Here is a 25,540-nt window from a genome sequence, read left to right on the forward strand (position 1 = left end):
GCTTAAAGACCTTCGCGGCCTCCCGCAGCGCGGGAGATCACTCTACTTTTAACCACTTACCGGAACATTCACTTTCGCTGCTGCTGCAGCCCACGATGGGGGATAGCGCGCTGTGCGCAGGGGGCCACCATTGCCGTTGTGGTTGCCGGGGGAAACAGATAACTACCTTCCCCATCATCCCTTGTGGGCGGTGTCGCCGCGTTACGCGCTAGGAGGCGCTTAAAGACCTTCGCGGCCTCCCGCAAAGCCAGGATAAGGCAGGGCAGGGTCACATCTCTTTCATCTAAATATCGATTTGTCTGCCATGGAACAGTGACACTGGATGGTGGTCAGTGACAGTTGATTGCTTTTTATTGTTCCTCTTTATTTTCTAGCGGTGCTTGTACATTATTATTTTCGCTTTATTCCTTGTCATTTAACTGTTTGTGACTATAAGTAAGACTGGTGATAAGGGGGTGGGGGTCTCACGGGTAGTGGGTACACTTGATTCTTTTTTGATAAGAGCTGAGTCAGTCTTATGCCGGGAAGTTGAGCTAACTCAAAGACGTTTGTCCCTGGAACATCGCTGGTCTTCTATTGGTGTCTCTGCTACTGGCCCAATAGTGCTGTTAGAGCCAGATGCATCGGAGGCCAGTAGACATGATCAGGTGGTCATACCATCCCCTCAGGCCTCATTAATGCCTTTATATTTGAGTTCCTGCCGAGCAATCTATCAACCAATCGCAATGTTTTCAAAGTTCATACAATGTAGTTCAAAAATAAGTCCATATGTGTCCACTAGCCAGTTAGACACCAGAGTCTTGAAGTACTTGATGAGTATTATTTTTATTCCAGATTTCAAGAGTATTCTCTGTGGTCAAAGTTCAAAACATTCTCTACAACCGCAGCCAACACGTGTTTCGTTGGGCATATATCTTTATGCCAAAACAACCATATCACTATCCCAAATTACATCATTCATTATGTTGAGGACATGTATAGTGTCCTCAATATGAGAAGGTAAGTTTTGTACAAAAGGTTTAAGATATGAATCCACGAATTGGGACAGCTTTTCTGTGGGCCCTCCTATGCCCGAAATTATCGGTCTACCAGGTGGTTTTTGTCTGTTTTTATGTACTTTCCGTAAACAGTACATGCATGGAGCCCTAGGTGACTGTACTTTGAGATATAGAAACTCATCATGATCTAAAAGACAACTGTCATACCGGTTCTTTAGTTTAATGTTAATTTTTTGCTTAACCATCTCTAGAGGATTAACAGTCACTTTCTCATAGTATCTACTGTCCCCCAACTGAGATAATACTTCATCATTATAGTCTTTCCGATTCATAACAACAATGTTGCCACCCTTATCAGCACTACGTATCATAAGGTCTGGGTGATCAGTCAATTTGCGTAGTGCTTCCCTTTCATCCATTTTCAAATTGTCTGGGAGAGTTTTCTTGTGATGTTGTTCTCTTTTAATCAAATTGTCTATCTCTAAAGTGACAGATTTGTAAAAGGCATCTACAACATTACCAGTGGATAACTGTGGTGTCCATTTAGATCTTTCTTTATATCCACTTTCGGCTGCTAATCCTGGATTCATCTCAAGATCTCTCAAAAGAGAATTCATAGTTATTGGATCTTCTTCTGATTCAGTAAGAGATAACAAAAGTTTTGTGTCATGAAGTTCTTGAATGGTAATCTCACTCAATACTGGTTTAATAATAGCTTTCACCATAGCATTATCTTTTTGAGAAAAAAACTTTTTTAACTTCAACAAACGAACACATTTATACAAATTAATTTTGGTAACATACCAGTCAATACTCTTGGTAGGACAATAACCGAGACCTTTCTTAAGTACATTAGTCATACTCTCAGACAATTCAACTGAAGAAAGATTAATCACTTCAATCTCATTTGTTCCTGGGTTCATTTCCTCCATGACCTCAGTCTCTCTCTCATCCCTGGGACCACCTCTCCTGCACCTGCCACGGCTCCCTCTCCTTGTCTTCCTGTTTGGGTATTGCCATATCTCCCTCCTGTATCTCGATTTCCTTTCCTGATCCTTTGAACTTCTACTAACAAAATTGTTGTTTGGGTTAGTACTTTCTCTAATAGGGACCTTGGAAGCCTCTGTATTATCTCCATCTGTAGATAAACTACTTGTTGAGGTATTGACGGCTGAGCTTAAGGGTGTCGTCCATCTCTTATTACTTTGCCCTTTTGAGAATAAATAATCAAATTTACGGGCAAAGGTAAATACCCTACCTGCTGCATAATCTTGTTCATCCCTTTTAAGTCTACGCGCCTCTCTCCTTTTTATATCAGCCTGTAAGTTTGTCAAGATCTCATCTAACATATTGTAATTTTTCATAGTCGCTTCAGGTAAATTAAGTTGTTTTATTTCATCCTCACATGTTTGTATCTCGATCAGTAGTTTCTCAATCTTACGCTCAGCATTATCAATAAGTATTCTAATCAAGTTACATGAACTATTAGTTAACTCATGCTCCCATTTGTCCAGCAAATCTGGTTCCAAATCTTCATAGGTCGGTATAATTGTAGATCTTAAACCTCTCGGGATACGATTCAGGGTAAGATATTGTTTCAATGTCACCGCACTAACACTAACACAGGCAATGCTGGTGACACGGGTGTGGAGGAGACAGAGGGGTCAAGCAGCAGGAGTGGCTCCAGCACACCTGTACCAGAGGTGCGCAGAAGCGGCAGGCGCAGCCATGCTGAGTCAGGCCCCAGCAGAGAATCTGAAAGCCAGGCACAACAATCACGCAATGTAGTGCGTGGACGTAAGCACTGACCTATGCTGCAGATTGACTCAACTGCACACAGTGACGGCAACTGAGCAGGGGCAGCCAGAGACATTGACTTTGATGTATGAAGCCTTTTCCGATGTGACAATGATGATGTAGTGAATATTAAACTACACTTGTCAGACACTACACCTGTCTATGTGTCATTCATTACCTAGAAATATCGTCGTGTAATTTCTGTCCATCTCAATCTACCATCTAGTGCTGCTGGTCCTGTTGCCTGTGGCTCTGCATGTTCTTGGTCATCATCGATGTTCTCGTGATGTGTCACCTCTGTGCCTTCCTTGGTGGCAAGATTGTGCAATATGGCACAGGTCACTATTATCTTGCAACACAGGATGGGGGTGTACTGTCGGGCACCTCCACTCTTGTGGAGGCAGCGGAACCTGCTCTTGAGGAGTCCAAATGTTCGCTCCACTACATTGCGAGTAGACCTGTGTGCCACATTGTATCACCTTTCGTCTCTGTTGGTTGGGTTGAGGTACAGTGTGAGCACAAAGGAACGCAGGGCATATGCACTATCACCTGGGAGGGAATGAGAGGTACATGAGTTACACTCACATTGTACATGCAGCTGCCATTCATTGCAGGGTGTATTACACTTATTTTCCTAGCAGATATCCATCTCCAAAATCTCCAGCAACTAGCCGTGTGAATATTCCGCTGTTCTGGAAAATGTAGGAGTCGTGCGTGCTTCCAGGAAATTTGGCCACTATGTCGGTGATGATGTTGCCTGGATTGCATATTACCTGCACATTGATGGAGTGCGTAGACTTACGGTTTCTGTATATGTGTTCTGTGGCTGCAGGTGGGCATAGGGGAATGTGGGTGCCATCTATGCAGCCTATCACGTGCGGGAAGTGTGCCAGTCCATAAAAGTCAGTTTTTGTTTTTGCAAGTTCCGCAGGTGTGTCAGGGAACTGGATGTAATGTCCCATTCTCTGCGTCATGGCATCTAGGAACTTCCTGAAAAATCGCGACAGACAGCTCTGGGATACACCTCCTACTGCAGCTATCACACTCTGGTAGCTCCCAGAGGCCAGCAGGTGTAAGCTACATAGCACCTGGACATGGGGTGGGATGGCGTGGGCCCTGGTTGTTGGGTGATCCAGGTATGGGTGGAGGTCCCTTATTAGGTCCATGATGGTTCTGGGGTGCAGCCTGTATCTCAAGCTCAGTCAATTGGAACAGAGTGATCCTCTGCCTGTACACCTGCTCCTCCCTTAACCACACCCTCAGACCTGCAGCCTGTAGCCTTCGCCTCCTCGCTATCACATAGAGTGCTGCCATTTAAAAAAAAAAATAATAATATTTTTTTTGTCCTCATATTGCGAAAATTCTATGTGTATGGAAATTCAGGTCTCTGCCTCTGAACTTTGGTACCGTCACTGCCCCTTGGTCTCTTTTATTTGGGGAGTTTCCCTTATTTCACTGTATCAGAGGAGTCCCTTTAAGCCATTTACATATTAACATTTCTGCTGTCGGGAGGAGGGGAGCTAGCCACCTTGGCTACTCTGTGAGTATTGTACTCATCAACCAGATGATGCTTTCGCATTAATCATAGGACCATATGTTCTGCCCTTACATCGGAGGTCAGGTGGTTTTCCATGGTTTCCCAGTATTTATATCTCTTGCTAGCTTTCCCTCTTCTATCTAGTCTGTTTATCTTGAAGGCTGAATTCATCCACTCTCCATGTGTTGGAGGCGATGGTCCAATCCACTTAATACAAATCTCCCTCCTTGCTATCACCATTAATTAGAAGAGTAGATTTGCTTCATTTACTGTTAATGTATGCCCTTCTGCTGTGTTACCAATCCCAAAGAGAATAAGACTTGTACTTACGTTTAGTTGTCTTTGGAAAATCGAGCTTAGAGTCTTACCAACTTCTTCCCAGAACTTTTCCATGGATGGGCAATTCCAGAACATGTGGACATCGTCTGCTCTCTCTTCTCCACATTTAGGGCACTTTTTCACTCCTGCATTTTTAAATTTTGATAGTCTTTTCGGTGTCCAGTGTGCCCTGTGTAGTGTGTAAAGGTGATTTCTTTTCAAGGCTGCTGATTTTAGTGTTTACCAATATTTCTTTAGAGACTCTTCCCATATTCTGCCTAGGTCTACCATAGGCAGGTCTCTCCCCCAGATTTGATCTTCAGTCTGAATACTTTCGTCTCCTGCTATTATAAAGGTCCAGTACCACTTTGCAATTTCCTTATTTACGGGTAAAAAGTTTATCCTTTCTTTTTCAAGATTTTTACTGTCTTTGTCGTATGCCGGAATTGTTTTTGCCCAACTGTTTAGTTGATAGAACTTAAATTTGGAGACTGTCCCGTTGGAAATCGTGTATAGTTCTTCCTAGGAGATTAGTGTTGATCCGTTTAGAAGTTGGCCCCAGTGTTTAATGTCAGCTTGTTTCAGAGGGTTAGCCATAGCGTCTTTTAAGCAATCTGGGGTTCCTGGTGAGGCTCATACCGGTGCCATTGAGCTGTAATAGGGAATATTCAGGATTGTTCTAATTTGGAGCCATAATTTGGCTGCCTCCTTTAGTATCTTTAGTTTGATTTTTTTGAAGTACTTTTGGTGTCCAAACTTGAAAAGAAAATGATCCTCAACTTCTGTCATTGCCTGTAAGTGTTCCGGGTAATATTGATGAATTTTTAAAAGAGTTCGCATATTTTTAAAGTGAAATGCCCTGTGATATTCCGCCAGGTCTGGGCTTGCTATCCCTCCGTTCTCTTTTTTCCTCCTGAGTTTTTTCCATGATATTCTTGTTCCTTTAGAGGCCCATATGAAGCTAGTGATTTCCCCCTGCAATTTTTTTTAGTGCGGCTTTTTTAAATTCTAGCAGAATGGTGTTAAAGAGGTATGTATATTTAGGTAGCACAGTCATTTTTATGATGTTAGACCTCCCTATAAAGCTTAAGGGTAGGCTAGACCACACTTTGAGTAGTTTCCTTACCTCACGTGCCACTCTGTTTAGATTATTCTGTGGAATTTTGTCTAGGTCCTGACTCACTAAAATACCCAGATATTTTATCCCTTGCCTGACGTTTGGGCTATTGAAGTGTGTGTTCCATGTCATGATTTCTGTTTTGGTGTGGTTAACTAAATATCATGAGACCTCTCCAAAGTTGCTTAAGATGTTTTGTATGTCTAGCTTAGAGCTGGCATAGTTATCTGTGAATAGCATCAGGTCATCTGCGTAAAGTGCAATCTTTTTTTCCCATCCCTGATGTTTAAAGGGGTTATTTCCTTGTTGTTTCTAAGTTTGTTTGCTAATGGCTCGATGTATAGATTAAAAAGCAGGGGAGAAAGGGGGCATCCCTGTCTGGTGCCTCTTTCTATTCTGATGTCATTTGTAAGATTGCCATTAACCAGAATTTTGGATCTTGGAGTTTTCTAAATTTCCCCTACGGCATGTAAAAAGGAGTTACCTAGATTATTTTTGGTCATTATTTTATTCAGAAATGCCCAGTTTACTCTGTCAAATGCCTTAGCGGCATCGACAGTCAGTATCGTAAGAGGGATCTTCTTTAGTATGGCAATATCTATGGCACTCAGAAGTTAGTGTGTAAGTTTGTGTAGTTGTCTTCCTTTTGTAAAGCCTTTCTGGTCTAGGTGTATAAACTGGGGCATGAGTCTTCCCAGTCTAGCTGCCATTATCTTTGTAAATATTTTATAGTCTGCGTTGAGCAGAGATATCGGGCGGTAGGATTCGCATTTTGTAGGGTCTTTCCCTGGTTTTAAGATGATAGTTATTACCGCGTCGTTCCAAGAATCAGGCAGCTTGTCATGTTGTTTGAAAGACAGATTTACCAACTCCGTTATATATGGGGATAGAGTTTCCATTAAAGTCATGTAAAGCTCATTTGGCAAAGCGTCTGGACCTGCGGCTTTTTCTTTCTTCAGGGTTCTTATTACATTCTTTACCTCGGTGATTGTGATTTCTTTATTTAACTCCCCTTTCTCATCTTCAGTTAAGGCTAAAAACGACATGTCTCCTAAGTAATCTTCTATCTGTTCCTCAGATGGGCTGATGTCTTCGGTGTATAGTTCAGAGAAAAAAGTTGCAAATTCTCTTCTGATTGCCTCTTCCTCTGTGGTCAAACTTGGTTGATCATGTTGCTTTAGGCCCCTTACTTTATTTCTTGCCATGTCGGTCTTTAACTTCCATGCAAGCCATTTTCCGCAGCCTTCTCCATACTTGTGATTTGCCAGCTTGCTTGCTTACCATTTTATTCGTACTCTATCCTCAAGAATATCGCTTAGGGAGTCTTTCTGTTTTTGTCTGTCCTTTTGTAGGTTTTCTTTCTTATCTAGTTCTCTTTCCGCTAATATTTGGGTATCTAGGGTGTTTATACTTTTTTCCAGATCTGTTATCTCTTGCCTCATTTTCTTAGATTTATATGTTCCTAGGCTAAGTAGCTTGCCCCTTATCACGGCCTTATAAGTATCCCAGGTAACCTGTTTTGTTGTACCTATTTTATTGTTTTCAAAAATGTTTTCTGTTTCTGCTTTAAGTTCCTGTACGATTTGCTGGTCTAATAACATAGCCCTTTCAACTGTAAATATCTTTTGCGTTTGGGCTGTATTTATTTGAACAGTTAGCTGTACAGCGGAATGGTCTGATAGGTGGGCTGGTATGTGGATTAAGTTTGTTACACTTTCCAGTAGGCTTCTATCTATCAAGAAGTAGTCTATTCTTGACCTGTGTCCTAGCTTTTTGTTATGTAGTTTGTAAGGCTGGCTCTTGTCTCCTTTTTCCCTCCATACATCTATCAGATCTAAGTCCCTTCTATATATTACAATCCACTCCCTCATTTTCGGTAAATTTGGTTGCCTTCCTGGGGGGACCTGTCTACTCTAGCATCTAATATGAGGTTGAAGTCTCCTCCCAGGATTACCGGGGTAGTGGCTAATAACAGGTGTGTGTATACATTTTGAAGGGGCTCGGGGTCATCAAGATTAGGGCCGTAGTAGCCTGCTATTGTGTATGAGGTGTTTCCCACTTTTATTCTAGCTAGTGCCCACCTACCCTTACTATCGACTTCCGAGGATTCCATAGTTACTTTTAGTGATTTTTTGGTGATAATGGCTACTCCTTTGATGTTGCACCCTTGGTTTGTACAGACGTACATATTGACCCATCTTAAATTTTTCATTGCCTGATCCCAATCCTCCTTTAGGAGATGCGTCTCTTGTAAAATAATGATATTGCTTTCAGCTGTATTGAGGTATTCTAGGATTTTATTCCTCCTGCTTTTTGTCCTCATGCCATTTACGTTCCAGCAGAGTATTTTAATTCTTTTACTAATTTCCCCCATCTGTCATATTTGTTGTTAGTGCATTTTGGTTGCAGATTTCAGATGTTTTGGCAGGGGCTTCGACTTTCCGTTCCTTCCATTTTTTCCAATATTTGAGGATTATTTTTTTTAGTTTTTTCCCCCATTTTGCTCCCCACCCATTTTTTGTTTTCTGAGTTTTTTTTGTTTTTTCGTTCTTGTACTCTGTCCTTACCCTCCCTGGGGGCGCCTCCTTCTTCTTTTCTTGGGGTTTTCATCTTAACCCCTTTGTAGCTCCTTGACTCTTGACTTGACTTGTGTGTGATGTTTTTGCTTATCGCGCCCTACACCAACCTATTCTATGTATTTCTTTTTTTTTAGTTCCATCTTGAGATCATTTTAGCTTGTGGGATCTTCCATCCGAATATTATCTCGCATTAGCCTGAGAAGACTTTTCACCTCTTCAGGATCTCTAATGTTCCTCATTTTATTGCGCCACATGAATCTTAACTAGGGTGGAAACTTCATTTGTACTGTGGCACCCAATGATTGTAATTCTGGCATGAGTTTCCCCAACTCCCATTGCCTGTCTTGTGATGCTTTTGACATGTCGGACCTGATCCTAAAGGACCATGAGCCTTTACTGAAGTTACCTTTTTTCAGGGCCTCACCGAGAATCTTCTCTTTTAATGTGTAAGTTTTAAAGTTAATGAGTATTTTCCTAGGTGTTTACCTTTCTTTATTTTTTCCGAATGGGTCTCTATGAACTCTTTGCATATCTTCCTCTAATTGCTCTGCATCAATAAAGGGAAAATGTTCCACCAGGAGTTCTACAATAAATTTCTTGATGTCAGTCCCTTCTTCATTCTCTGGCACATTTAGGATTCGTATGTTGTTTTTCCTGGCTTGATTTTCAAGCGATTCCAGCTTCTCGCTCATATATTTCCCCTCCTGTTTTAATGTGCTTAACTCTTTCCGGTTCATTCCACCCTTTTGTTCAAGACGCTTACTTCTCCTTCCACAGTTGTCACTCTCACTCCTAGTGCATTTAGTTTACAGTCCAACTTCTCGCATACTTCTTGAATTTTGTCTTGTTTGGCCTCTGATATGGTAAACTTGTCCCTCATCTCAGTCCATATTCTCTCCAGAAACTCATCCGTCTGATTTTTAGAACTTGCTTTTTCAGCTTCTTGTGTCTTCTGCACGACCACAGTCTCGGTTTCCTCGTCCCTCTCCATTTCTTCGTTATTTTGGTCCCGAGTACTTTTTGCTGTGGCTGCCTCTGCCATGTCTTGAGGTACAGGGATAATTACTGATTTCTCTATGAGCTGCGTATGAGTATGACTTTTATCCTCCGTCTTCTTAGGCGCTGCTCTGTTGATGTTTGTTGCCTTCTGAAGTATTTTAGGGCTCTCGTTTTGAAATGTAAGAACAGTTGCTATTGTGGGGAATTGGTTATTTTGTAACTGTGTTAGTACAAGCTCGGGACTTTTTGATAATGGTTCAAGCTGATTTGCCTTGTCCCTCACCATGTGTAACTGCTGTTGTTTTTGAACTTTAAAAAAAGTTCTCAGAGAGGGGGTAATCTTGAGCTTACTTTTCAAGGCTGAGTCAATTTTATCTCCAGCAATTTGTTTCCCACTGTCAATGTTATTTTTGGTGGTTTCTTGGGGCGTCTTTTTAGTTTTTCTTTTATTAACTTCCCTTGGAGTAATGTTCTTTGGATACTGCTCCTGTTTAAGAAAGCTTCTGTTTCTAAGGCTATAGCTGGATACTACGTTCAGCGGTCCCCTTTTTCCTTCTGCGCCTCTTTTATTTCATGTTATTGGAACCCCCAAGCTCTTGTGCCCAGTAGTAGTATCCTTATCCTGCACTGCTTCTCTACTTTCTCTGAGCCCCCCTTCTTCACCACCCTCCTCTCTCTCTCCCAGTATCTCGCTCATGTGTTGAGATAAAATGTAATCTTCCTTGTTGGTTTGGTCTTTTGTCAGCGCTGCACCTAGTTTTGCAAAATAGGTGACAAGGGGGTCAGCAATACGCTTCCTTGTGCTAGTTGCGCTGTTTGACTTCGACACTGGGGTCTCTCAGCTTGCATTCCCTTTCTTGTGCTCCTCGTGAGAAAGCGAAACCAACTCCGGCTTGTCTCTGCTGCTTATGCCCCCGAACTGAAAGCCGAGCCTCCCGGAAGCCTTCCTGCAGGTCGCTCTAGCTCTCCCTGCTGCTGCCCAGACTCCCGTGTAATCAGCTGTGCCGCTCTTCACACTCCGCGTGTAGGGGATTTCGAACTCCCTCCGTGGCGGGAGTCTGTCGGGGACCAGGTAAACAACCATTTTCTTTTATATCGTCGTTCCGTACTCCTCGGAAAATATGCTGATATACATGTTTCTTACTCGGCCTGGACCTCTGATAGGTCTACATTCCTACCGTTTACTGTACTCATTTTATTGATGGTGGCGGTGTAGTCTAGCGCAGTTTTCTCGTGGTCCTCAAGCTGGAGTCGCGGAGCTCTCCGACCGGGCGTCCTACCCGGCCGCCATCTTCCCCCTCCACGAGTGCCGCCATTTTTGCAACACTGATGCATTTTGGGCCCTTTTTTATAGCCTGCACATGGTTACCACCTGCTTTCAGTCCATGGTAAATACCGACTCTTAATTACCGAATTTCATTGAATTCGGTATTTTTGACCTTTCCTACATCTCGATGGGCATTTTTTCCGATGTCTTATTTACCGATTCGGTGAATAAGGACTCGGTAAATAAGGTATCGGTAAATACTGATTCGGTAATTATGTATTCGGAAAATACAGAATCGGTATTTTACCGATTCATATTTTCGGAATCGGTATTTTTTTTTCACCTACATCTCTTTTTCTCAATACCGGTCGGTAACGGCCGATTTTACCGATTTTGGGCCATTACCGACCGGTATTTGGCTACCTACATATGGCCCTAAGTTCCCAACTTGGAACATTGCAGGCCTTAAAAACAAACTAGATGATCCTATTAGGAGAAAATCCCTATGTGGGGCTGATATTATTGGGTTACAGGAAACATGGGATACTGATAATTTGCTAAGCCTAGACAGTTATACAACCCACTGTATTCCAGCTGTTGCCTCTAGTATGGGGAGGGCAAGAACATTGTAATTCCCAAGGACATTGTAATTACAGCTGCCACTATAATATCGTGCTCAGGCCATTGAGGATCACAGCGCCAGGATACCCGTGGGGTGACAGTTGCGCTCTATAAATGTGCCATACAATACAATACAATACAATACAAAGGGTGGGTTGGTAACATTAGTTTCGGCCAGCATCCCAGGTACTCATATCCAACTGGACACTGGGTCACCACATTGCCTGGCAGTGCAAATTGCTTGCAAGATCGCGGGCCCTATTCTGATTATTAATTTCTATAACTCTTTTTACAGAGCCACCACGACTGAACATCTTGTTGAGCTTAATCATTTTCATGAAAATTATAGAGAAGCCAACATAAACTCCTGTTCTATTATTGTTTTAGGAGACTTTAATATTCATGTTTGTCCAGATAAATGTCAGGTGATGGATTGCGTAGGCCCCACAGATCAAGGAGATATCCATTTCGAGCACTCTGCTCAAGGAGAATTCCTCAAAACCCTATTGGCAGACAACGGCCTAATGCTCCCCTGTATGTGGAAAGAGGATGTACTAACTTTTAAAGGGAATGGAACACTCTCTATTATTGATTACATTTTCATTAGTTCCACACTGGGTGACAAGATTCATGGTTACTCAGCTATCTGGTCTACTTTTAGTGACCATAACCCAGTGGCTCTCATCATGACGGATCTGGTCGACAAACCGGATCTATGTCATAGGAGAACGGATAAGTCAGATATCCGTCCGACGGACCAGGCCCGTAAAATTAGATGGTGTGGAGTAGTACCCGGAGACTTTCACACCAACCTATTAACCAAGGTCAGAACTGAGATGCACACCTGCATGAATGTGCAAGCGGGGGATAAGGAGGTTTTAGAGGCATATACCAAAAATGTGTTCCCAGATCTTGGATGACCTTAAACGCCCGGGCAAGGTGAAAGATTTTGCTGGGGAGGGCTGGTGGTTCAACCACAACTGTTCGATAGCTCATCGAAATTTGATGGTGGCCCTGAAACATAGCCCAGTGGATAAGCCCGTTGTGGCGTCTCTAAGGAAAGTCTATAAAGACGCCCTGGAAATCAGAAGACGAGAAATCAGAGACGAGGCCTGGGAAGAACTAACCTCCACTGATGTCCTTAAAAATAGCTCCAAATTCTGGGCAGTGGCCAGTAAACCTTTTTTCCATGATCCCTGTAACGGCCAATTAGATTGTGGAATACAGGAACAGGTATGGTGCTCCCATTTTAAATCAGTCTATGAAGAGGATGACTCTGGGGGGGGGGGGTTTGGGTGGGGGGGGGGGGGTGGCCACATCCCTACCCTTTGAGGATCCCTATACTTTATCGGTGACAGAGACAGAGGTGGCAGAGGCCATCTGCAAGATGACAAGCAATATGGCCCCTGGATGGCGTTCCAGCCGACCTTTTTAAATCGGATGTCAAGACCTGGTCAAAGGTTTTATCTAATGTTTTTAATAGGGTATGCACATCAGGCATACCGGGTACATGGTTTGAATCTGTCATAGTACCCATTTTTTAAAAGGGAAACAAGGGGGAACATAGTTGGTTTTAGGTAAACTCACAGAATGGCTGGCTGATACAAATACCCTTTCGGGTTTGCAATTTGGGTTTAGGAAAAGGCGAGGCACAATTGATCAAAGCCTCAACCTCCAACTATTAATTGGGAAGTACACAATCACCAAAAGGGGCACCCTATATTTAGCCTTCATGGACCTTTCCTCGGCCTTTGATTGTGTGAATAGGTCCAAACTATAGGTGATGCTCCTCCAGTTGGGCATGGATAAAAACATTGTGTACTTCCTTGCTGACCTCCATAGGGATCTATCGGCCACAGTTAGATACGACCGTAAGGGTAATTGCACAGAAAAGATCTGCATCATTAATGGTGTTAGGCAGGGCTGCATTCTGTCCCCCCTACTCTTCATCTTATATATTAACGGTTTGGGCACTGTGCTAACAAAGGCATGTAAGGACATACCAAGGGTAGGCAAGCAGTCCATCCCGGCATTATTATATGCGGATTATGCCGCTCTCCTAGCACGCACAGCAGTAGGGTTGCAATGTCTGTTAAATTCATTCGCTGATTTTATGAAAGTGTTAGATCTGTGTCAATTTCTCAAAATCGCATGTAATGATTGTGGGCACCAAACCGAAAAGTGTAAAAAGCTTGCATTGTGAAGGGAATGTCTTGTCTAGGGCCTCTACTTTTCCATACTTAGGCGTCATTTTTGATGATAAGTGCACATGGATGCCCCAAATAGCAGCAAAATGGAACGTCTTCGCAAGATCGATTTTGGCTGTTTTGGGCTTTGCTCAAAAATTTGGAGTTAAACCACTGCAAGCTGTGTTGAAGATATATGACGCCAAATGTACTAGCTATGTATGGAGCGGACCTTTGGGGGTTTAAGAACGTGAAGGCCATCCAGGTGGCTGAGGATACGTTTTTAAAATCTATCTTATCCGTCCCCCAATCCACCTCTGGTTATATTGTTCACCAGGAGTGTGGGTTGGGGTACTTGGAAGACCATATAGATATAGCCTCACTGTTGAAATGGATCTCAACCTGGTTGAACCCTGAACTGGAGCTGAATCATGAAATACTCAGAGATTGCCTAGCCCTCGATTGTTGCCAGCATATCCCCTGGCTGAGTTATGTAAAAAAATTAGCTGTTAAATTGGGGCGTCCAGAACTGTTTAACTCGCCTAATAAACTAGTGAAGGGGGATGTGAAATGGGTCAAAGACACTCATAAGCTTATTGTGAGTTCGGTCAGAGAGGTTAAGGAGCTGGGCAAACCAACAGTAAGGGCTCATCAATTATTAAAAACATCAGGATCAATTGAGCCATATCTGAGAATCGTAAATAATGTAAATCACTGATTCTTATTGACGAGATTCAGGGTGAATAAATTCCATCTTCTTTTTACTGAATCCCCAGGGTGGACTAGGGAGAAAGATTGGGGGATCTGTTCGTGTGACGGCTTCTCTATAAATGAAACTGTGCACTTTATTTTTTTCTGTGAGCATTTTCGCCCCATTCGCAAACGTTTTATCATTCCACTCTTAAAAGATAAGGGCTTTACGCAAGTTAAACAAGCCCTTCTTTACTTGCAGTTGCTTCCGAATGTTTGGGAGATTTTTAATATAGCCAACTTTCTGACTGTAGCTGTAAGATTAAAAAGGAAAATCAAATGGAATTATTTATTATAGCGACAGGTGAACAAATGAATTGTGACTGAGTACTTGCTCCTTTTTTATGTTTTTAATGGTTTTAATGAACTGCTACATTAGTAATGACAATTTGCACTGTATATATTGATAATTGTTCTTTTTTATTAGCATTGATAATTTGTACTGTATAAATTGCCAATTTGCACTTCTTATTGTAATCCAATTTGGTCTTGACATAATATGTTTAGTATACTTTTATGGTTTTTATTATGAACCAAATAAAGTATTTTTGACTGACTGACTGCATTCAGGCAAGTAGTATGTTCTTTGGAGTTTGAGACATTTTCTAGCAGACTTTTTTGGTGTCTTCGTAATTTCTAAATTTGGTAGCTTGGCAGGCTGATAGAGTAATCTAATCTTAAATGGATCAAGGAGTTTAATGGCTCTATTTGATTGGTGGAGGTCAGTACAGGGATTGTTTTCGTTTGAGAGTTCACTTTGAATTTCAACTAACTACTGAATTGACCTAGGAGATGAAGGTCAGATTTGAATAGAATGTTCAAGTTCCTTACCCTGGTATATCGTTTGCAATTGTCGCTGAGTGTAAGAGGCAGTGGGAAGGGTAGTGTTTTGATGTTGCTGCAGCCAAACAAACAGATTTTGCATTATGAATCAATCAGATCAAAAGAACACTTCTTCAACTAGTAAAGGAAGTTCTTCTTGAGAATAAGAGGAAACTTCCATGGTTACCTCACAGCCTTTTCTGAAAAAATACTGGATTGATAAGGCTGTCGCTCATCTTCCACTCTTGCCTTTTTCTGCTTTCCTCCTCTGGAACCCATGTTCAATAATGAGACAAATGTAGGACAACTAGAATGATTGAGCCCATCCTTAATTTCATCTTCAGACTCCTTCTATACAAGGTAATTTGGGATCTTTCTACGCAAGTGGTTTCGGCTTCCAATTGTCTGAATTCTGTAATATGGGTAAGAACATCAGTGTTAGCTTGGAAATTGTCACAAGTCCTCTTATATAGAAAACTGTCAGTGTGAATAAGCTTCTATTTACATTTCTTTCAAAAAGACTGGACAATCATTTCTGCGGAGACCATATGCAGACATTAGGGTTAGTAGGGAAAGTGAATACACAAATGAGTGATTGTGGGTCTATGAAAATTAACTGTTGAACAATGCCTGGAGCTCCAAAAAGGAAAATAAAGGACCAGAGTGCATCAAGTGCCACCGGATACCTCCACAATTGTAAAAGTACCCATCAGTTTTCGATCGGTTCCGCCCTTATCATTTGGGACTCCTCACACCGAGGAGAGCAATCCTGCAACCACTGGATGTTAAAAGAGGTGGTTGCCCTAATGTGTTTTGCAGTGTAAGGCAGATAACCGTGACAACTGAGAAAGCAGTGCATGAGAGAGAACAAAGGTGTGAAAAATTAAGTGAGGGGATATAAAATTGGAGAACTAGGAGAGAACAACTTTATTGGGTATCTCCTACGTTTCCAACACAAAAAATGTGCTGAGATATAGTAGGAAAACAAATAGCTACTATTGTTGGTATAATTCGGTCGACATGTTTCTGCAGACTGTGGACCCACCTGGGTGCACTGCTGCTTTCTTCAGGACCACATCTCACTACTGCTTGTGCCCCAAAACTGGAGTTTAAAAAAATATATATTATATAGAAAGAATTTTACTTTACATTTCTTGCAAATGAACCAGTCGTCTCTTGACAGGTATTGGTCCTCCTTACTAGAAGAAAAAATGGAGACAACAGGCAAAGACAACATTTAAAACACAAAATAATTTTTTCAGGCCAGAAACGCATTATAATTCGAGCACAATATGGGTATGTTAACTACATATCCCTGTTGATGTTGTATTGTTTACATCTCAGGTTCCTATTTAGGCCAACCCCGGCTTACCTTATAGGTAGGAGGCACTCGCTACGCCTCACCTGGCTGCGGCTCAGGTAGGTGGAGCACCGCGCTATAAATGAGAAAAACACATACACATAAAACACTTAGTCACACCACATATAGTGTTGGTCACATAGGATTGACAACGTCATGTTATTGGTTCATTAGATGTTGAAACTAGGGTGTGATAGTCTATTGCGATCTCACGTGTGTAGAACCAAGTACAAGCAATGGGAATGCACAGAACATTTCACATAGAAAAACCATTCTGACTAAAATACCGGAATGGTACCCCTGTCATTCTTGTTTCTGTAAATCATGTTTCGCGTGCCCACTTATTTATGGCCCATATACAGACACCAGTAAGGGAGACCTTCTATTACCTAATTCCCAACGGGCATCTTTAATAGGTGCTCTCAGATCTTAACTGGGAGGACAAATGGCCTCTCGGGTCACCCTTTGTAATAACGTTACTGCATGATTTAGAGTCCATGCCCCGAATCAAACATGGCTACATTATTAAATTTTTGGCAGGACAAGCATAACAATGGAACCTCCGTGGCATCTAGGGTCACCTCTAATACTAATGTAACCCCATTTTTAGAGTTCATGTCCCGGTTCGAGCATGGCTTAGTCTGTAAGTTGTGGCAATACAAACGTAACATAGGAAGCCCGTGTGGTGAGCGACATAGTGCGTATAACGGCAGGGCATGTGAATAATCAGCAACGCCGTGTGCTAGCATAATTACCGCTCAGAGCCTCAATTAACAAACACGCTCTCATCTCTCCGTCTGCGAGACCTGTGAATGATCAGCAGCACCGTATGCTAGCATATTTACCGCTCAGCGCCTCTATTTACATACACAGGCACTCACCTCACCGTCGGTACTCCAGGCGTCCTCCGTGCCGTCTCGGGGAGGTACCGCGGCAGAGGTGAGCGCCATCTTTGTTTGCTCCTTCAATGACGTAAACCCGCTCGCCGTGGTGCGGGGCAAGTGATACCACAGCCTAGTGGGAAACGTAGTTTTATATAGTACATCAACGGAACTCAATAGCCTCGTGCTTCAGTATTGTTAACCAGGTTTTTCATTATTATTATGTGGTGTCAAACATTCATGGGGACACCGTGCAATGCACATATATGTTTCAGGAGCATGGCGATCTAACGATCACCGTGCATCATGCTTCCAAACCTTGCAATGATCACAACGCAGCCTCCTGGAACTCATAGTTGAAGGAAACCCCTTTATTAAGAGTCAAACTTAAAGCCATGATTAAAAAAGTTAGTCTTTTATGTTGTCATGTGCACACTATATAGGTCTGTCGAGCTCGGTGTCATACCGCTGACGCACCCAGTTTTCAATGTTATTAACCATATCTCCTCTTGGTTTACAGTGTCATAGTTTGGTGGAGACACTGTGAAGAAATGGGCTGTATAAAGATTGTGACGGTCTCTATGGTCATCATCCGTCACCCTTTCAGTCATCTCAACCACTAAACACATCCTACTGAGTCGTGTGATCGTACCCATTTCTTTCTCAAAAAGCGTATGTTAGGTGTCCAATTGCTAGTCATAGTATGGGAAATGATGTATATAGTATGTATCTTAAGTCGAACCACAAATGTGTGTTACAAGGGTACGCTTCATTATTATAGTACCGTTATCGACCAGAAAGAGACTCAACCCCATCCTTACAAGGGTGTATATAACCTAGTATGACCCTTTGTGGTATCATCCTAGCTGAGAGTACGTCTCTGAGGGCAATATCAATAGAGCCATGGCGAGATGACAATCCACTCAGTGCCTCTCCTGGCGCATTGATCCCAAAGTGTGTATACTATGGTATATAAAGATATAGAAAAGTGTTTCCAATCATAGAGACATCCAGGGGATGTCTTCGTTCAAACCAGCCTTATCAGTATTGAGTTTGTAAACCCACTTCTGTTCCTTTTTAAAGAGATATTTACTGGTATCTGCAACATGAGCTGGGATTACAGGTTGTTCAATAACGGTCCATGTGAAGTCGGAGGGTCCATGGCCAACTTCTAAAAAGTGGTTAGTTAGCCGGGTTGCTTGTTTCTTGCACCTAATGGTGCTTTTGTGCTACGATATGCGGACCCTGATTTTTCTGGTGGTCATGCCCACATATTTCAGCTGACATGGACAGGTGATCAAGCAGATTAAGTTTTGGCTGTTGCAATTAGTGAATCATCGCTGCTGCCAGGGACGATTACTGCCAATGTCAATACTGATTGATTTGGAGGTTTAGGGACATGCTGCGCAGCTTCCACATGGATGATATCCCTCCACAGCTGGCATGTCCCATAGAGTACCTTCAGTGCGTGCAACTTTGGTCTTCGGTCTGGTATGCACCAGTCTGTCTCTCAAATTGGAGCCACGTTTAAATGCAAAGAGTGGCGGTGGTAATTGCTCTGAACCTGTATTCAAAATGGACCAATGTTTCTTTATGATCTTTTGGATGTTATTTGATTGGGTACTGAAAGTGTTAACACACGTAATCCTTTGCATTTTCTCTTTGGGAGTGGATTGTTCTAGTAGAGCCTCCCTGTTATTATTTGCGGCTCTCTTCATGGATTGACGCACTAGCTTCTTCGGGTACTTCCTTATACATAGCTGCTGTTCTAGTGTTTTGCATACTCTCGAAAAGCTTCTTTGGTGGAACAATTGTGTTGAATGCGCAAAAACTGTCCATAAGGCAAGTTGTCCCTAAGTGCCTTAGGGTGACAACTGTCATACCGCAGCAGAGAATTTCTGGCCATGGGTTTTCTGAACAATTCAGACCTCAGACCTTCTGGTGTAATTGTTATTAGTAGGTCAAGGAATGCTAGCTCCTGTTTGCTATGCTCAATGGTGAAGCGTAAAAAGTTGTTCCTGGAGTTCCACCACTGGTGGAATTGTGATAACTCATCACCTGTAACTCCCCATACGACCAAGATATAATCAATATATCTATGCCATACCCGCAACGAGGCGTGGTATGGGTTCTCTGTTGTCAAAATATAGTCTTGTTCGAATTTATGGACATATAGATTAGCTAAACTAGAAGCAAAAACACTGCCCATACTGGTCCCAGATGTTTGTAGGAAGACAGTGTCCTCAAAGCGAATTTTTTTTTCCTTTCATGGCTATGTTGGCTAAATTCATAATCACATGTATAGGAGTGATGGATACCCACTCTCTCTCCAAAAGAAGGTTCTCAATCACCTGCAAAGTGTCATTCTGAGGGATGGATGTGTAAAGCGATTCTACGTCGAATGACACCAGAGTGTCAGTTGAAACGTCGAACTCAATATCAGGAAGGATACGGAGAACATCTTTCGTATCCTGGAGATAGGTCGGCATCTCCTTGACTAGTGGTCGTAAAAACACATCCACAAAAGTTGACAATGGTTCTAACAAGGAACCAATCCCAGATATTATTGGGCGTCCTGGAGGTGTATCAGTATCACAAAGCTTTATTCGATTTTAAGAATTAAAATCATAAAAGCATACAGACAAATACCACAATACATTCTAAAAACATTTTAAAATAAATCTCATAATAGCTTTAGATTTGCACAGTTAACGCATTAAACATACTTTACACAACCTTTAGGCAACGTTATAGGTCACAGTATTCTAAAAGATTTAGTAATTACGACACAAAGAACTGTAAAACGACGGTTTGGGACAGTTTGGAGCCAGTGAAAAACTACTGCCATTACTTAAATGGGTTCCTCTGCCCACTGGGATGTTAACAAAGCCCCGGGTACTAGGTGAAAGCTTATAGGGCGTATAAGGGTAAAAATCATATAGATCCCAAATAGAGATAACACCATCTCCATTTTGAGGTAGCCATGTTTGCAAGTATGGCACAATGTGTCTGCTCCTAAATCGTATCAGGATCAAATCACCCAAGATGTCTTTATTAAGGGGTCCAAGCCATCCCACCCTCCGGACACTTATTATACGGCCATCAAGATGGTAAGGCAGAGGTCTGTTTTTTGATAACCAGAACTTGACCTTATTCATAAGTTCATTGTGTCTCTCAGTTTTGCCTTTTGTTAGTTCAGGGACTCCCGATAGAACTATTACAAAAGGCGCTGCTTCTGGCGGTAAATGTATATGGGTGGTTCGCACGTGTTTAGGTGGGATGTGGCGTGGTGTTGTCACTTTCTGGGGCCCTGTGGGATTGGTGGGCAGCAAGGAAGTGGTGGTTGAGAATTGAATAGGCGCCGCATCATAAGGAGTAATCGGGTTAGGTAGATTTGTAAGGGTGGTTGTCGGCGAGCAATCAGTTGTTACGACGTGGGCTGTTGGTTTCAGGAAAGATTCAATGGAGTTCTCCAGCCACGTGAGCTTATTCTCCAGCGTATTGATTTTATCCATCAAGGGGTGTATTAAAGATTTCAGCAATTGCTCGATCATGGTCAGAAGGGCCTGATGGGGAGTTGGTGACAAATCGTCCAGATGAACAACAGGTGGCACAGTAGAAGGAGAATTAATTAAAGGTGGAATTGGACTTACAGAAAGTTTATCAGATGTTTGAGATTTAGTAAGACTCCCATTATCTTTGTCCCCCTCGATCTTTCTTTTGGCAGGCGTGGCCCTGAAAGGTATAGATTTTGTACCCGGAGGAGATTTCAGCTACCTTATAGGTAATAGTGAGCTGCTGCGTTTTCGCGTGGGGGAGAGTGCTGCTGGAACATATTTAACCTTGCACAGACTATTTAGGTCATCCAGCCATGGGAAGTTAGATGGAGAATGTGCGAATATATCATCTGGGATTGTATTAGGCATTTCCCCTGCTTTGGGATTGGGCATGTGTTTATGAAATACAAGTCGGTAAATTACCTCAGCAAACAGCCAAAAGGAGTGGCCCGTCCCCGTCCTCCTATGTCCGATGAGGGCCGTAGAGGGCCCGCCCTTTGCCCGGGCTTAGCCCGGCACTCCCGCGATGCGGGACTGTTGAGGACTTTGTAGCGCCTCCTGGCGCGGAAGTTGGATCCCGCGGCTTCCTGCCGCAAGGCAGGCTGGGGATTGTAGTCTCCCCCGCTCGGCTGCCGCAGCGCGATGTCAAGAGCTGCGGCGGCGGGGGGAGACAGCTGGCAGGGTCCCACTCGGAAAGGGAGGTGCTGCAAGCCACACCGGGCTCCTCAGGTCCGATTTTTCTATGACCGCCTGCTCCCCTGGAACTATTGAGGACTTTGTAGCGCCTCCTGGCGCGGAAGTTGGATCCCGCGGCTTCCTGCCGCAAGCAGGCTAAGGATTGTAGTCTCCCCCGCTCGGCTGCCGCAGCGCGATGTCAAGAGCTGCGGCGGCGGGGGGAGACAGCTGGCAGGGTCCCACTCGGAAAGGGAGGTGCTGCAAGCCACACCGGGCTCCTCAGGTCCGATTTTTCTATGACCGCCCGCTCCCCTGGAACTATTGAGGACTTTGTAGCGCCTCCTGGCGCGGAAGTTGGATCCCGCGGCTTCCTGCCGCAAGGCAGGCTGGGGATTGTAGTCTCCCCCGCTCGGCTGCCGCAGCGCGATGTCAAGAGCTGCGGCGGCGGGGGAGACAGCTGGCAGGGTCCCACTCGGAAAGGGAGGTGCTGCAAGCCACACCGGGCTCCTCAGGTCCGATTTTTCTATGACCGCCCGCTCCCCTGGAACTATTGAGGACTTTGTAGCGCCTCCTGGCGCGGAAGTTGGATCCCGCGGCTTCCTGCCGCAAGGCAGGCTGGGGATTGTAGTCTCCCCCGCTCGGCTGCCGCAGCGCGATGTCAAGAGCTGCGGCGGCGGGGGGAGACAGCTGGCAGGGTCCCATTCGGAAAGGGAGGTGCTGCAAGCCACACCGGGCTCCTCAGGTCCGATTTTTCTATGACCGCCCCTGGAGGTGTTCTTTGAGCTTTATGTACCTTAGGCAGTACGTAGAAATAAGGCATTGTGGGATTGGTGACCCGCAGATACTGAGCTTCATTGGCAGTCACCCATCCCTCTGATAAAGCTTCCTCCACTATCTGCCCTATGGTCTTGGTCAACCTGTCTGTAGGGTCCACCTTTAAGGGTTTGTAAGATTTATTGTCCTGTAGTTGTCTTAAACATTCATCCCGATAAGTAGTTGTATCAAGCAGGACAATCGCCCCCCCCCCTTTATCTGCAGGTTTTATCGTGAGTGAATCATCATTGGAAAGGCTCTTCAGTGCTTCTTGTTCTTCTTTGGGCAAATTCATAAAAGGGCGATGTGGTTGTTGATATCGCTTTTTCAAATCACTCTTTACGTCTTGTTTGAAAGTCAGGACTTTAGCCGGTAAAGCTCCCGTGGGAGGATTAAAGCTAGATTTTCTCTTTAGTCCGGTGTTTTTATCAGAAGTCAAGTCAAAGCCATGTCCATTGTTTTGTTGGCAAAAAAAGAAATGGAGACGGATTTTTCTAAAAAAAACTGTGCCATCTCCATTTGGGTCAGGAAAGGGTCTCCGGTATTAGTGGCCACAAATCCTAAACCCCTATTAAGGACCTTCTCATTTTCAGTCAGTTGTCTAGAGCTCAGATTGATCACAAGGTTGTACCCGCACTGGGTCCTGCCTGTTCCTGTGGGACCTTCCTTCCCCTCTGCAGGTCCATGGAGGGGGGCGGTAGGTTCCAATGAACCTGACCCTGTTGTGTCTGTCTCTTCCCTCGTGATCGACCCCAGCCACACCCTAAAAAAGGCTGCATATTAAAGTCGGGATTAAATGGGGAACCATAAGCACCTATTTGTTGTGGGAACGGAGGCCCTTCTTGCATCCAAGGATTTGGTTGCCACCAAGGCATATACTAATTCTGGTGGAAGTTCTGCCCTCTCCACCCGCGGCGATTACCTCTACCCCAATTTCTATTAATCGCCTGCCTTGGGTTGGAGGAGTCTGAATCACTGGATAGGTCTTCAGAACTTGATGTACCATAGGTAGAGCCTCCTCTATGCCCATTCCTGTTGAATTCTGTAGGGACATATGAATCACTAGTGTAAGGATTAATCCTTTCAGAAGAAAACCTGGCCAGGTCTTTCTTAAACCTTTCGAGTTTTGAAAAGAGCACAGAATCCTTAAATTCCTTGTTGTTTTTATTGCTCTCATCCTGACTCTTAGTGAACAACTTGCCTGAAATGGAAGCTTTGATTTGGCCCTTCAGGACCTGTATTTCTATAAGGATTTTATCAGCCACCCTCTTCGCTGTCTTTATGATCAATACTAACCAGTCTTGACTGCACCTCCATGCGATAAGGGACCAGTCTTTTAAAAAATCCTTATCGTCTAAAAATTAGCGGGGTGCATTCGTGACTATTAGCCCTGTTGGAGCACAATTACCCCTCAAGTATTCTGCCATTGTTATACCGTGAGTGACTATTTTTACGAACCAGTATTTTTGCCCATCCGTCTTCTTTGTTACTGATAGCGGTGGGTAAAGTGTCTAGAACACTTGGGTTTTCAAGCAGAATGGATTCGATTTCTGTTACATCGAAGGCTAGACCCCAATTGGTGGCCATTGTGCGGGAACTATGCACTACTAAATGTAATGAATAGGTTGACCAGCAAACAAAAAGGTCGATCGCCAAAACAAGGAAACCAACACACCTATGAGAGTGTGAACCTGTGAACTGTGTTACCCGCGCGGTAAATACAAATAAAAGGACCCGCAGCCAAAGCCGCTCAAGAATATAACACAACCGTTAGAAAAAGGGGTCCAAGGGAAAGTTTAAAGACCACATCCAATCACATTCCCCCAACTGACAATAAATACTCAAATGAGTGATTGTGGGTCTATGAAAATTACCTGTTGAACAATGACTGGAGCTCAAAAAAAGGAAAATAAAGGACTAAAGTGCATCAAGTGCCACCGGATACCTCCACAATTGTAAACGTACCCATCAGTTTTTGATCGGTTCCGCCCTTATCATCATTTGGGACTCCTCACACCGAGGAGAGCAATCCTGCAACCACTGGATGTTAAAAGAGGTGGTTGCCCTAATGTGTTTTGAGGTGTAAGGCAGATAACCGTGACAACTGAGAAAGCAGTGCATGAGAGAGAATAAAGGGGTGAAAAATGAAGTGAGGGGATATTAAGTAGGGAAAGTGAACCATGAGACAATCAGGAATTTCATTGTTATGGTAGGATCACCAGAAAAATGAATACTAGAGCTAACAGCATGGAGAGCCATAGTCCTTAATTAAAGTCTGTTTCTAAGCTGTGCTTTCATCACACAGCTGCAGGCGTTCTTGTGTCTGTTGTTGTATCACTGAGACCAAATCAGCATTTTGGTCAATATATTGCTAGAAGACGCTTGTATTGCATCTTGATTATTGATGGGTATAACAATCATTCCTTGGGTGTCATTTTTAATTTCCTGAGGTAAGGCTGACCCCTGCTGGTATCCAGAATGCATTTTACCTATATATATAACGTGTTGCACAGGTGTCTACAGAAAAGGGTCGCTAAAGGAGGAGCAAGCCAAAAGATGAAAAGTAACCTCCAGGGCAAGAAAAGATTTGGTTGGCAGAATTCAGAAGTAGGCTAAAATTGAGATGAGGCATTATTGAAAGTGTAGAGTCCTCTGATTAGGTTGCACCATGGAAAAATCAGGTTGAGTGTGGACTTGAGAGATCTTAATAAAAACATTGTGGTGGACCAATTTCCACTCCCTAAGATCAGTGAGATGTTATCAGTAACCAAGGAAGTAAAACTGTTCACCGTGATTGATCTCACTTCTGCTTATCAGGTCCTTTTGCATCCTGAAAGTCGCAAATTAACCACTTTTATCCCACCCTTCGGATGTGTTCAATTTGTTTGTGCACCTTTTGGCCTTGCGTCAGCAGCTGCAATGTTTCAAAGGTTAATGGTCAAACTTTTGAAACATGCAAAAAAGTGATTTTCTTTCAGGACGACATTTTTGTCATGGGAGAGACAAGGGAGGAACACGATATGAAAGTCAGAAGTTTTCGAAATTCTAAACGAAAAGACTCTCATGGCACAATTTTCTAAATGTTAATTTGCTAAATGTTCGGTCACTTATCTAGGCCATGAAATAAGCGATAGAGGGGTGTATCCTAAGGCATCCCTAGTTGAGGCCATCAAGGGAGCTCCTGCACCTACAAATAAAGGCAAAATCAGAACATTTCTTGGCATGGCCGAATACTATTTCAAGTTCGTTCCCAATTTTGAGAG

General features: G+C 43.3%; 1 long non-coding RNA gene across 1 annotated transcript; it reads right to left on the reverse strand.

The window, feature by feature from the left end:
* Positions 1–3,044: 3,044 nt before the first annotated feature.
* LOC147722276 (uncharacterized) lies at positions 3,045–16,408 on the reverse strand. The gene is made up of 3 exons (XR_015310019.1): positions 16,364–16,408; positions 16,141–16,190; positions 3,045–3,344 (listed from the first exon to the last, which is right to left on the reverse strand). It is a non-coding gene; the product is annotated as an uncharacterized LOC147722276 (long non-coding RNA).
* Positions 16,409–25,540: the final 9,132 nt, after the last annotated feature.

The sequence above is a fragment of the Lissotriton vulgaris genome, chromosome 4_1 (genome assembly GCF_964263255.1).
Source record: "Lissotriton vulgaris chromosome 4_1, aLisVul1.2, whole genome shotgun sequence".
Classification (NCBI taxonomy): domain Eukaryota; kingdom Metazoa; phylum Chordata; class Amphibia; order Caudata; family Salamandridae; genus Lissotriton; species Lissotriton vulgaris.